The sequence below is a fragment of the Agelaius tricolor genome, unplaced genomic scaffold, assembly GCF_023055355.1.
Source record: "Agelaius tricolor isolate 1412-34295 unplaced genomic scaffold, bAgeTri1.0.p SCAF_20, whole genome shotgun sequence".
Lineage (NCBI taxonomy): Eukaryota > Metazoa > Chordata > Aves > Passeriformes > Icteridae > Agelaius > Agelaius tricolor.
In genome coordinates this window covers 5448314-5460921 of record NW_027269280.1, presented here as the reverse complement: position 1 = coordinate 5460921, position 12608 = coordinate 5448314, and the positions used below count along the sequence as shown (strand labels likewise).

The 12608-nt window shown below is 40.2% G+C and overlaps 1 protein-coding gene across 1 annotated transcript in view; it reads right to left on the bottom strand.

Annotated features, from left to right (window-relative positions):
* The window catches only part of ZNRF3 (zinc and ring finger 3), a 66513-nt gene that overhangs the window by 52620 nt on the left and 1285 nt on the right, over positions 1–12608 (bottom strand). The window lies entirely within an intron of this gene.

Below are 12608 nucleotides of genomic sequence, written 5' to 3'. Positions count from 1 at the left end.
GATGCAACTATTCATGCATGACCCATCTTTTGGGCAATATTAGAGCAAAAAAAAAAAAAAAAAAACGTAAATCCTGCTGGAACTTTGAGATGTGTCTGAATAGCCAGCTTTTGGATCTGCTTATCTGCACTTTAATTCTCTCTGTCAGATCCCTAATTTTGACCCTAAGAAGGGCACTGAAGTGATTTCCAGAGCACTACTAATTAGCTTTCTTCAAGAAAGGGAAGGTCTCTTGAGATAATAAATACCAACCCTAGTTTCTCTGCCTGCAACCCATCTGTAAGTAATTTCATCATGAAATATCAGAACATGACAGAAATAGTGCCACCTATAAAATTGTCCTGAAGGATAACCAGACTCAGCACCAGAGATTATTTTAACAGACCCTGCAGGGCTGGGTTGGGAATTCCAAGATTCTACAGCACCTTGGCATTTTCCTTCAGTGTCTCTGAGACTTGGTCCAAGGGACCAGAGATAAAACATATTAAAAATAACACTTAAGGAGCATCATATGTAAGAAATTCTATCTTTTCCTAATTTAATTCTCTTTTACTGCACTTTTGTGGCTAGATACAACAAAGAGCTTTTATCAAATACCTCCAACTGCAGGACTAAACCAATCACATTTCAAAACAAACCAAAGCTTCCTTCTCTACCCTCAAAGATAGATGAGAAGAGAAATTCAGCTACACAAAGATTAACTCTGATTTAGTTGGAGGTTATTATAATTTTTCCTATCTTAATTTTTATAGAAGAGTGGGGTTGAAACATTAGGATCATGAACTTTTATTCATTCTCTTGCAAATCATTTTCACCTTGAATTTCAGAAACAGTTCTGTGTTTCCCTGGTAGTGCCCTGAGAATTCACACAGGAACTAAATGCAATCAGCAAATGCGAATTCAAAGGCAAGAAAAAGGCACCAGGAAAGAAATCAGAGAAACCTAATTTTTTTTCCTCCCTTGCTCACCCACCCAGATTTAACATCAGCCACTGCTTGTCCATCAGGGTTCCTGTGACCAGCCCCAGAAACAATCTCAGGTGTAACCAGCACCTGAACCCTTCCAGAAGCTGCTCCCACTCCTCTCCATCCACCTCAGAGAGCAACAATGGGGGCTTGGAAATGCAGCCTGTAGGACAGCAGGGGAGAGCTGCTGCTCTGCCAGGATTAGCTGCCAAATTTTGAACACCTTGAATGAAGTTTATTCACCCCCTGAATAATCCAGGACCTGCCTCAGTACTAGAAATATGATCCTGAGGTCTTAACATCAGAGATCAATTCTCCACCAGCTAATGAGAGACAGGAACAGGGCAATATCAGAAAATGTAAATATTTTCCTAAAACATTCATGATTTCAAAGCAATCTTTTCTAGCATTTCAGTTAGGCAGCATATGCTCAGCTGCTGCAAAGCAGATCATGTGTTTTGTTCTAACCCATTTTGTTCATGCTTCCAATAATTTGTTTAATTCACTGTTAGCAGTCATCCCTCAGCATCTGCAAGGACATTTCACTGACAGATTTCTAAAGGGACAGCAAAAAGACCAAACCAACCCAAAAAGTACCCATAAAGTCCCTGTCAAACAGCACATTCGTAATTGCTTTAAAGATTACTACACAATTATAAATGTACTCTGTATCCTTAAGAATCAAGCTGAAGGAGCACTGAAAATGCCTGAAATTACTCTAAAAAAAGTATTTTTAATGTAAATTGCCTTATCTCTAAATAGATATTGTTGGGTTTTTTTAAATTCTATTCTTCTAGCAGCTGTCTCAGCTTGAAAAGGGAAATAAAACCAACTCCTCCTTCCAGAGGCACAGTCTGTAATGTTAATTCCACATAACACAAACAGCAAAAATCTGCAAATTCACGTAGACATTCTCTTTCAGACTAAGAAATGCTGTTCTCTGCTGAGAAATGGAGCCCTGCAGTTGGGCATGGATATGCCACATTATCCTACTGATACAAAGATTAAATTCCTCTATCATACAGTTCATGAACCATTCCCTAAAGCAGAGCAGCCATAACCACCATGCCTCCAGAGGCATGGAGAGTGCTAGAAGACATTCTCCAGCTGGGCAGTGTTTACAGTGTGCTGTACCCAGCAACTGCTTTAGGATGGCTTTCTTCTAAGGCTTGTTCAGCTTCTCTCTTGTTCTTCTTGTTTGCTGTTCCAAGCTTTTTTTTTTTCTGGCAAGAATGCTGTAAAAAAATTAAAGTTCCCTGCCCCACAACTTTCCCTTGACAGATATTCAGGATTCCTTTTACTTTTCTCTCTCTTTCCTACCTGAACTAGTCCTAACCTAGATCAAAATTCTGCTGTCTCAAGAACAAGAACAGATTGCATCAGTTTGTGGATTCTGTTCTAAAGACTGCAGAACCCATTTTATCTGGAATGTTTGTAATGACAAGATTTCAACATTCACCAGTACTTGGATAGCACAACTGCTAAATATATATATATATATATAAAATTCAGCTTCTTAAGTAGTGCTACCTAGTCTGACAAATATCTTTATCTACAAGGTTAGTTGCTAGCAATATCCTTACCACCCAGTATGTTTTATCACTTACACAGGAAGTAAATATTTTCCCAGCTTCACCAATTTGAATTCTAAGACACCAAGTGCAACTTAAGGATGGAAAAGTAATTTGATTTGCAAAAATTCTCACTGCAATTACATTTAACTAGATGTATGCTACTGTCTATTACTTCTTACTAAGATAAAAGCACACTGACAGAGGGAATCACAGAACCATCATTAAGATAAGTCCAACACCACCATGTTGATCAATAAACCATGCCCTCAAAAGCCACATCCACACATTTCTTGAACAATTCCAGAGACAGTGACACCACCACTTTCACTAGGCAGTCTTTTCCAATGCTTTACAACCCTCTGTGTGAATTTCTTTCCCTAATTTCTAATCTAAACCTCCCCTAGCACAACTTGTGGTTGTTGGAGAGATCCTGCCCAGAGACAGAAGTATTGAGTATTTCCACACTTGATCATTTTCCTGTCTCACAAGGATATTTCAGGGTATGTAGGGAGAAGGAATTTGTTAACAACAGTTTGGAGGCAGGAACTAAAGAAAAATGAAGTCACTATCACATCCACCCATCCCTAGACACAAGCACTGAATGGAACTCCAGCAGCCATCCAGTTCTTTCTCAAGTTTTGTACATTACAAAGTTCTGTTTACTGGCATATTTCAGAAACTCTCACTCCTTCATTAGTAAGTTACAGGTCCCCATTTCCCTGCTGAATGTCTATAGCAAGAGAAGCCTTACTCTTTGAGCAAACTGCTTATGTCAAATAGAAAGCAAGGCCTTTCCTCCTGTGGTTGATTTCCAGTGCTATTTATCCACCCAGGCAGTGACATTGATTTCACTTGCTGAACTAGAAAAGGCTGGACCAACAGAGAACTGCATCTATAACAGAAACATCTAAACCCACAGACCTTTTCCTCTATAGGCTGTATATTAAAACAAATTATCACCACTGAAAGACAGAATTTTTTATTAAGTGAAACCATTCAAAATAATACACACAAAAACCTGCTGCTTCAATAATGGTGTTCCAAGTTTACCTAGGAGATCATCCTGCAACACCAAGTGTACAGAACTTCACAGCAAACAGGGAGTGCAGCAGAGAAGGCTACAGGAATCTGCCTGAACTACCAGCACCCACATGGAGAAGTTCCAGGAAAAAATGCCATTGCTTTGCTGTCCCAGTTGGCCATGGCAAAGTTTCTGTGGGTCAGGACATCAGGAATAAGGGAATCCACATGACAGCCACTACACAGGGCTAAGAGGATACAGCAGAAGGGGAACATGGCAGGGAAGGGGGAAAAGAGAAGCCCAGAGCAGAAGCTGAGGGAACACTTTCTTATGACACACAAGCTGCGTCCTGTGGCACCATCAAGGTAAAGGTGAATCACAACAAGGCCCAGGACACCAAAACCAGAGGTATTTGAAGTGCCCAAACCCCACATCTCTGTTCATTGAAGCACAGAGCCAGCTCTGAGCAGCCTCTGAGCACTGAGGCAAAGAAGCCTGAGATGGGTTAACACTTGAATGAAAGCTCATCCATCAGGTGTCTTTTTTAACACTCCTGCCCAAGGCTGGTCAAAGTTTCATTCAAGTCAAATGATCCAAGGGGCAATTTCCTTCTAAAACTTTTTTTCCCTAATTTCTGATCAGCTCCTATTAAGAGCCAAATCCCAAGTTTTCAGTTCCTCTTCACACCACAACCTGCTCCTTCCTTAGGGTCTATGACAAACATTTCTGTGATTCCTGAGGGTGCTCCAGGTCTGAGCCGCTGCAGACCCACCTGAGTTTACACAGATAATGGAGAAGGATTCATTGTAACTGGGTTTTGCTCAAATTCTATTTTACTGCATCTATCTCTTCTACATTGTGTCTGTAGCAAGGCTCAAACAAGGAGCTATGATCCAGTTACTGGACTACCCCCAAGCTGCAGGAACTAGAAAAGAAATCAAGTGGTTCCCCCCTCTAAGTAAGTATTTAAGCAATATTTCTGTAACATAAAACCACTCTGATGTCTACAAATCCAAAGGAGACCAAAGAGTAAACAGAGGGAAAGAAATTTTGTTGTGTGAGGAAGAACTTCTGCTCCAGTTAAAAAGAATACATACTGGAGTGATCTGAAGCTGCCTATAAATATTCAAGAACATCAAAGCCAGTCCTGTTAAATTAAAAATGCTGTCACACAGATAGGAACTAGCCTCTAGCACTGCCAGCTTCAACATGTGAGCCTCTGATCTGAGAGGCAGAGGCTCAGCTCTTCAAGAAATTTTATTCAGCATAAGAAGAGGAAAAAAAAGTGAACCAGCAGTTGAGTTTAATAAGGATATTAAATACCTTATGAGTGAGCTAAGTAGAGCCTTAACTCTTTCAGGACACTTCAGCCCTTTCCCTGAAAAGGACAGTGGCTTCTTCCTATACAACTTCCAAGGCTGGGATGTCTCCAGGAAAGTTCCCATCCAAGCCCCTGAAGCAAACACTTAACACAGACTTTGGAAACAGAGGTTCTGTTCATACTGCATCCCTCACACACACACACACACACACACACGTGTGCATACATTCTGGCTGGCTATTCCACATCAGGGATCTATGTGTAATACTAAAGCTGTCCAGAAAGATTTCAAATCACCTTCCCATGGTTGTCTGAAGATAACAGGAGTGGTAGACAACAGGAGAGCAGACCACTTCATTTGACTTTTGTTATTTGAGGACATTCAGGTCCGGTGTGAGAAATTTACTCCAATGTGCAACTACAACTGTGTTATTTCACTGTAGAACAAACTCTGCCAATTCCCAGTATGCAAACCCAAAAAGACTGTCCCTGACAGTTCAGAATGGGGGCAGGGTAACTCTGGCAGAGTAGTTTTCTGAAATAAAATAGTGGAAAACCAGAATACTATCATACTTTGGAAGTTCTTTAGCATTAACTAGTCCAGTCCACAAAGTCTTTTCTTCAGGTTCAGTTTTGGGATGTAAAAGATAGTATCTTTTAAGGAGGCAGAACACTGCTGGCTACCAGACTGGGGATACCTTGTCTCTGAGCAAAAAGAGGTCTCCAGACCTTGGCTCCTCTTAAATACTGAACTCAGCAGCATCCCTTGGCACTGTTTCAAGAGTTCATTTCTTGCTCCCAGCCCTGCTGCACATCATCCAGGATATCTGCCAGCTTGGCATCCAATCCTAAAGTGTTCATCTACTCTTTATTCTCACAGCAGGCAAGACAGCATCTGCTCTAAAAGGTTTCTAAATAAATACAAATCAGGTATGGGGAAGCATGCTGGACCTGTTAAAATACAACACTGGAATGGTGACCAATACCTTTCCCTACTTTATCACACACACCTTTAGAGACTGCTTTAGGAGAAAAAACCCAGTGTGCCTAAGAAAAGAGCAGCAACTGCTACATTGCATTTCCTAACCTCCAGAGCCAGCAAGGACAGGCTAAAAGAACAGGAAACACTAGTGCACACAACTGGCATGCTGTACATAGAATATTGATGTTTTATCTATGAGACAGGTTTTATTACTGTTGCTGTTGTTATTAGTGTAAAACTGATCAAGGCTCAATTATGAGTGCCACCACTTATCCAAGTCTATAAAAGTTCAAGGGCAGTCTCTGTGAGGAAAGTAAAATAAAATTTAAAAAAAACACGCAGCCTTTAAAAAGAGGTTCTTCTCCATGAACCACAGAATTGTGAAATTGACCCATCAGTGTAGAAAGTCCACAGAGAATACCTTCTGCATTTCCAGTTCAGGCCTTCAAAGGTGCATTTCTTCATGTGTCATCAAAGCAGACAGTTTAAAAGCTCAAAACTTGCAGTTCCAAAGGTGAACTCAACTGCAAGTTTGGTTTGAGCCTCTTCTGCTTGGGGGAGGAGGGGCAGAGTAGAATGGAAAAAGAAGTAGAGAAGAAGGATTTTTCACAGCCACACTTAAACCACTTTTTATTGTGTGTATTTTTTTAAAGCAGGCAAGCATCAAAAGCCTCAAAGTAGGAAAACAGATCTTGGCACAAAGTAAGACTCTTTTCTGAATTAAAAGCAATTTTTCAAACGCTACAATCAGAAGTATTTGAAAGTTGCTTACCAAGCACATGCAGTAAATTCACAGTAGGAGGCACATACTTGCAACATGCATGCCTGTACAGCTAATTAAACAGTTGTACTCCAACCATGACTGCAGACTCTAAACCATGGCCCTTCCTTCTTCCCAGGCCAGTCACCTCCTCACTGCCTCTTCCATTTGCTTTACTGCTGAAAATTATGCAAAATAATAAAGCAGCTTAAGCTCAAGGAAACCAACAGAAAGCTTAAGCTGGGCATCAGCTTTAGAAAACAACTAAAATCCTCACATTAATGCACCGAGTAACATGTGTCTGGGAAGCCTAGAGAGTCTGCATATATTAAGCTGCATATTTAAGGTTGTACTTGTGTCTGGAACATAACAGGCACCTAATCAACCTTTGTAAACTGGCTCTTCATCTTAAAGCCAAGTGCAACAACAAAAGTCTCTAAGCAGCATGAAAAGGAAATTGAAAAAAATGAATGAAAGCAGTCTGCCACTGTGAAGAGGACACCCTAAGTCACCAGAGGCCTGTTTTCCTGAGCACTGCTGCTCAAGCCTAATGTAAGCACAGCTTCACCAATGGGATAAGTGCAGTCAAGTGCAAATTTTGGGAGTCTCAGTTGGGAATCTGCAAGATCACACTTCCCTGGTCACCTCTGCTTTGTGCCAAGCAGTCAAAAAAAAAAAAGCAGAAAATATGATTACTTTTTTTTTTTTACATGAATCTTCTGCTGCTGTTTTAACAACTTCAAACCACACCTTTGTTTAAAAACAATCTGTTTTTCCTTTGCTGGTGTCTGTGAGTGTGAAGGGCCCTCCTTTTAAGCCAGGAAACAAGAAATAAGGCCAAGCATTCAAATTGCATTCATTCTGTTTTTATGTGTAGGCACACGCTCTGGTTTGAACATATTTGAATACTGCAGGGCAGATGCCCAAAACAAGAGATAGTATGTACCAGTTAACACTTAATGCTTCCTAAATTGAGCACTTCCAATGCAGTAAAGTGTATTAATGCAAATACCTGTACCACCTACATAACTGGGTAGAACATACAGCAGATTATTGCACTACAGATTACTGCATCCAGATCTTATCTTTCCTTAACCAGTCCAATGCTGGCCTCCTGAAAGCATTCATACTTTGAAAAACCATTTCTGCAAGTTATTTTGGTTCAGAAGGGCCTCACTTTGCAATTCCAAAACAAGAACTAGAAGACTGTAATAAAAAAAGGGAGCCTTTTTAAATACACACTCCACCACAAGATGGTATAAACTGGAAGAAAATTACTATGTATGCTAATCAATGGTTTTATCCAACTACTCAAGACTTTCCTATAAGATCTGCTTGCAGCAGAGCTGCCTCCAAGTCTGCCACACTGAATAATGTCCTGTAGACACTTCACCTGGTGTCATTTCAGACTAGGGCAGCAGCTGTGCTGCCCAGCAAGGGCACCAGAGAGGTGCTCAGGGGGGCTGAGGGCCAGTTCCACCCATGGGGCACGCCTGGCCACAACTGCTGGTAACACCATGAAGTAGGCTGTAATTAGATATAAGCCACTGTAGTCACGTAGATCCAGTCTAAACATAAATAAATATATATATAAATGAAAAAAAAAAATTCTCCAAATGGATGCATGTTGAACAGTTTTTGAGCACCACTCCTCTATGGGTTTTCCTACTTCCAACTCTGAAACAAGCAAGAGGAGCACATGGAAAAGGAAGTGGTCAGCATCCTGCCACCAAAGGCAAGGTTTTCAACAGCGCAGAGCTTCAGCAACTGTGAGGAAGCTTAACTAAGCATACAGACACATGCAGAAAAGTTACCTGAACTCCCACAAACTATTTTCCTCACTTGATTCCCCACCTTTACTTGGAAGTATGGAAATTGCATTGGTTGGTCTGAGTATTGAGCCAGTGCTGTGAGCTTTCTGCTTTTATTTACTTGGTTAACCTACTTTATTCCTCTTCCTCTAAATGGGTCACATTAGCATTTTTTGTTCTTTCCACTCTAACTTCTCCATACTTAAATATCTTTCACTGGATTTTTTACTGTGTCTCCCACCCTTTCCCCAAAGGACTGCCTTAGTCTTGCAACAAGGTTCTGACAGGAGGATTCTGGTATTGCTGCAGCTTTGTGCAAAGATAGCAGACACTTGAGCTTCCTCCAGAACCAGTAACTCATCACTGAATTTGGTACCTCATCCTCAGATCAGTCCCCTCCTGGGTCTTTCCACCACCATTCTAAGAGACATCTTAGATATTGCAGTGTTGAAGAATTAATAAAAAATAAGCATCCTTATTTACAATATCACAGCTAGAAGGCAATGAGAAATAAGCCAGCAATGATGGGACTGGGCTGGAGCTCAGGGTGTGAGAACAGTGCTCAGTGTCAAGACAAAACAGTACAAGAGGATAAAAACCTAAACAAAACACCTTAACAGGCTGTCTTCAACTACAGTACACAACAGGATAAACCATGATTGAAACTTTAAAAGAAAAAAAAGGACAGAGGGAGGGATAAAACTGTGAAACAGTTGGACCAGTCTGTCCTGAGATCAAGCCCAAGACAACACCTCTGCTGTGAGCAAGCTGCTGTGCATTACACTCTACAAAGGCTGTCCAGGTATAACAACCATGCAAGCCTTTGCCTAAGTAATCTCTTATTTTGAAAACAAATTATTCTTCCTTTAAGGACACAATGACAAAGCCAACCTGAAGCCCAGGTAAATGTATTGTGCCTGATGTCCTCAGGATCATTACTGCAAGCCACAGATTCACAGCTAGGTATGGAAACTAACACAAACCCAATCACAGGCATCTTCATATTCTAAGAGGATAACTAGCAAAGAAAACATTCAATAAAACAGTGACTCAAAGCCACAAATAATTCCACTTCCTCATTTTGAAAGGCCTTCAGGCACTCAGCAAGAAGAAACTTAACCTGCATGATCACAAAAGAACAACCAAAAAAACCCGAAAATACTTATTTTTGTCTTCCACTCTCAAAGGACACAAACATTCCCTTGATTCAGCCTCCTCTGATCATGGCTAGACATCTTCTGTATCTGCACAGTTATTTCAAGTCACTCCTTTCAACACCATCAAAACCTGCCAATGCTTCTGAGTGAAGTTTGCAACCTTTAGTAACTTTTGCATTTTGAGAAAACAGAGGAAATATTGAAAGCCATTGAAGTAAGGGGTAGGAGGGAGTTGGAAGGAAGGAAGGAACACACAGGCACTGTCTTGCAGTCCAGTTTGAAGCCTCCCCACCTTCTACAAGAGAAAGATGGGCAATAATTTGCTACTAGGAAGTATCATGCAAGAAGTTGGGAAGTGTCCCACTTCTGTTTTATTCCTGGAGCTTAAAGCACTGAGTTATGCTTGTTCTCCTCAGACTGTTACCTTTTAAGCACAAAAAATATATGCAAGTGGAGATTGTTACATCATCTACACACTGCTCCAGTTCAATGGCTACATAAAGTTCATCATTTCCCTGCTGAGGCTTCCAAGCAGAAACAAACCAACCAAAACACAAACTTTCATTGCACAAGAAAAACCACCCATAAAATCCTCCAATCTCTCCTCCATGCTCTTTCTCTCCAAAATTGTACATATCAGTAAATCCACCCATATTACCATATTTAAGGCAGGAGTACAAAAAAAAGTAAGACTGAGAGAAAACCGACAATGATGAATGCGCATAATTTAAAGTTTTTGACATATCACAGGCATTAAATTTGATCCTCTTTCCCAAGCACCTCACCTGAGCAGTCCAATCACAACCATAACTTTATAAGAAACATGATATTAGATGCTCCATAGCTTAGCTATCAAGCTGAACAAGCAACAGGAACAGGATCTCACCAGTTGCAAGTAGATTAAGACACACAATCTCACTCTGAGCAATAAAGCCATTGCTAGTCAAATCAGTGATTTTTACTGTCCAAGCACAGTCTGTGGCCATGTAACATTGAGTTTGAGACAAGGCTACATCTGAACTTTTGCCCTGAATGGTAGGGGAAGTTTCAACCATAGGGAGTTCTCCAGTGATAATTTGTTTCAAAGCAATATATCATTTTAGAGGTTTCAACAAAGTCTGGTTTTCACAGTCACTCTCTAACCAAACATCTGCAACTTCCAATCTCTTGCCCATATCAATGGCCAGCATACTGCCCCAAGAAACATGGGATATTCCTGTATGCCAGATACCACTAAAATTGTTAGACTTTCCAGCAGTTTAAGGACCAGCTGACACAGCAACATAAGGATGAGTTTGCTGAATACAAACTGTGGCCACATGAAAGAAGGCATATGAACATTTCATCTCTCTGAAGAGTTATTCTGGGGAGACACTTGACCCTAATAAGATTCATTCACAATAACTTGAGAAACAATATAATAGCACACCACTACTGGATAGGAATCTGACCAATAACCAGTTCAGGAGTGGATGTATGACCTATCAAAAGCTGAAAGTGCATTGTTTCTTAAGGTTGGGGTTTTTTTGTTCAGACTTTCAAGACCAATGAGTAATTGATGCTATTAACATAAACAAAAGTAAGCCTTTGTGTAGTCCCAAAACCACAATTCCTTTGATCCATTCTTTAATGTGTGCCTGATTTTCAAGAACTTCTAATATTTCATCTTAAAGAAAAATGCATCTTATTCTTGAAAGAGCTGTGTGCACTGACAAAGGGGCTGGGGCCAAGGAGGGCTTGCTTCACTGACTGATGTACAACTAGCTGCTGCTGAACAGGTTCTGAGTGGCAACAGCTTCAGGAGCCTTTTCTGAACCTCACTGTGAACGTTAAATGATGATCCAGAACAGCAGAGTCAAAATGTTCTACAAAAATACAACCCAGAAAAAAGGAGGCAAAACAGTGCTGTGAAAATCTTGATCAGTTTTGGCTCTGATAAACTCTCTTTCAGGATGAGATAGAGGAAGCAAGACACTGACAAGAGATGTTATATGCAATCTAAAACCTCAACAGTGAAAATACAACTGATGCTGCTCTGGAACAGTATCTGCCAGGTTCCCTCTGAAAAAAAGAGCAGCACACACAGCTCATTAAACAAAAATACCCCAAACCTGTCCGTGGCATATGCTATCTAGCATGCATCCAGATGAATAAGCAAATCAATTTTTGAGTGATAAATGACTGTAAAAGATTTGCCACATCATGTGACTTTCACTGTAGTTTTTCCTATTTGGGGTGCTGTCTATTCAGGCATGATGAGGAAGCAGGCAGGTGATGTTACAAACAGTAAGGCCTGTCAAAGTCTATTTAATACCCTTGTTTCAAGTTGTGCAAATCTGAGTCTTAATGGAACAGGTTATTTTTTCTCCACTTTTACTCACAGTCACCAAGAAAGTATGACCTCAGCCTATGTTCTGTTCTTAATACTAACACCTGACACAAAAGAACCTTTGAAGTCTCCTGCTGGCCTCCAAGACACTATTAAGTCTTAAAATGAAAAAGCACTAAAAGGTTAAAAAAAAGTCCATGTCAGTTCCAGCCCCTACTAGCACCACCTCTTCTAAATGTCATAATTATAACTTAATGGGTCCATCCCTCTTTTCTCTGAAAAATTACCTTACATCAGCAATTTGGCCTCACAACTCTTCTGCTTCCAAGAGAACTTTTATAAGAAATCATCCCAGCTGAAACTGTTTTGAAATATCAAGCATTCATAAGCAATATTCTTTACTTAGAAAAAAAAAGTTATTTTGATAGTAATGTATTTGTGTTTGTAGAGCTTTAACAGTTGTTTCTATAACCTACTTGCTACCAGTTAGATTCTTGTAAGTTTTGTATGTATATTTACGTGTGTATGTATGTCTACATATGCATACATATATGGAACGCAAACAAACCAACCCCACAGCTGTTAAAGAGAAATAAAGATTGCTATTGGCACTTGCTTAACAGTCAAACTTACAAAAACACAATTCAAGTAATTTTTCTCTACTTAGCCAAAGGGGGGAAAAAATAAA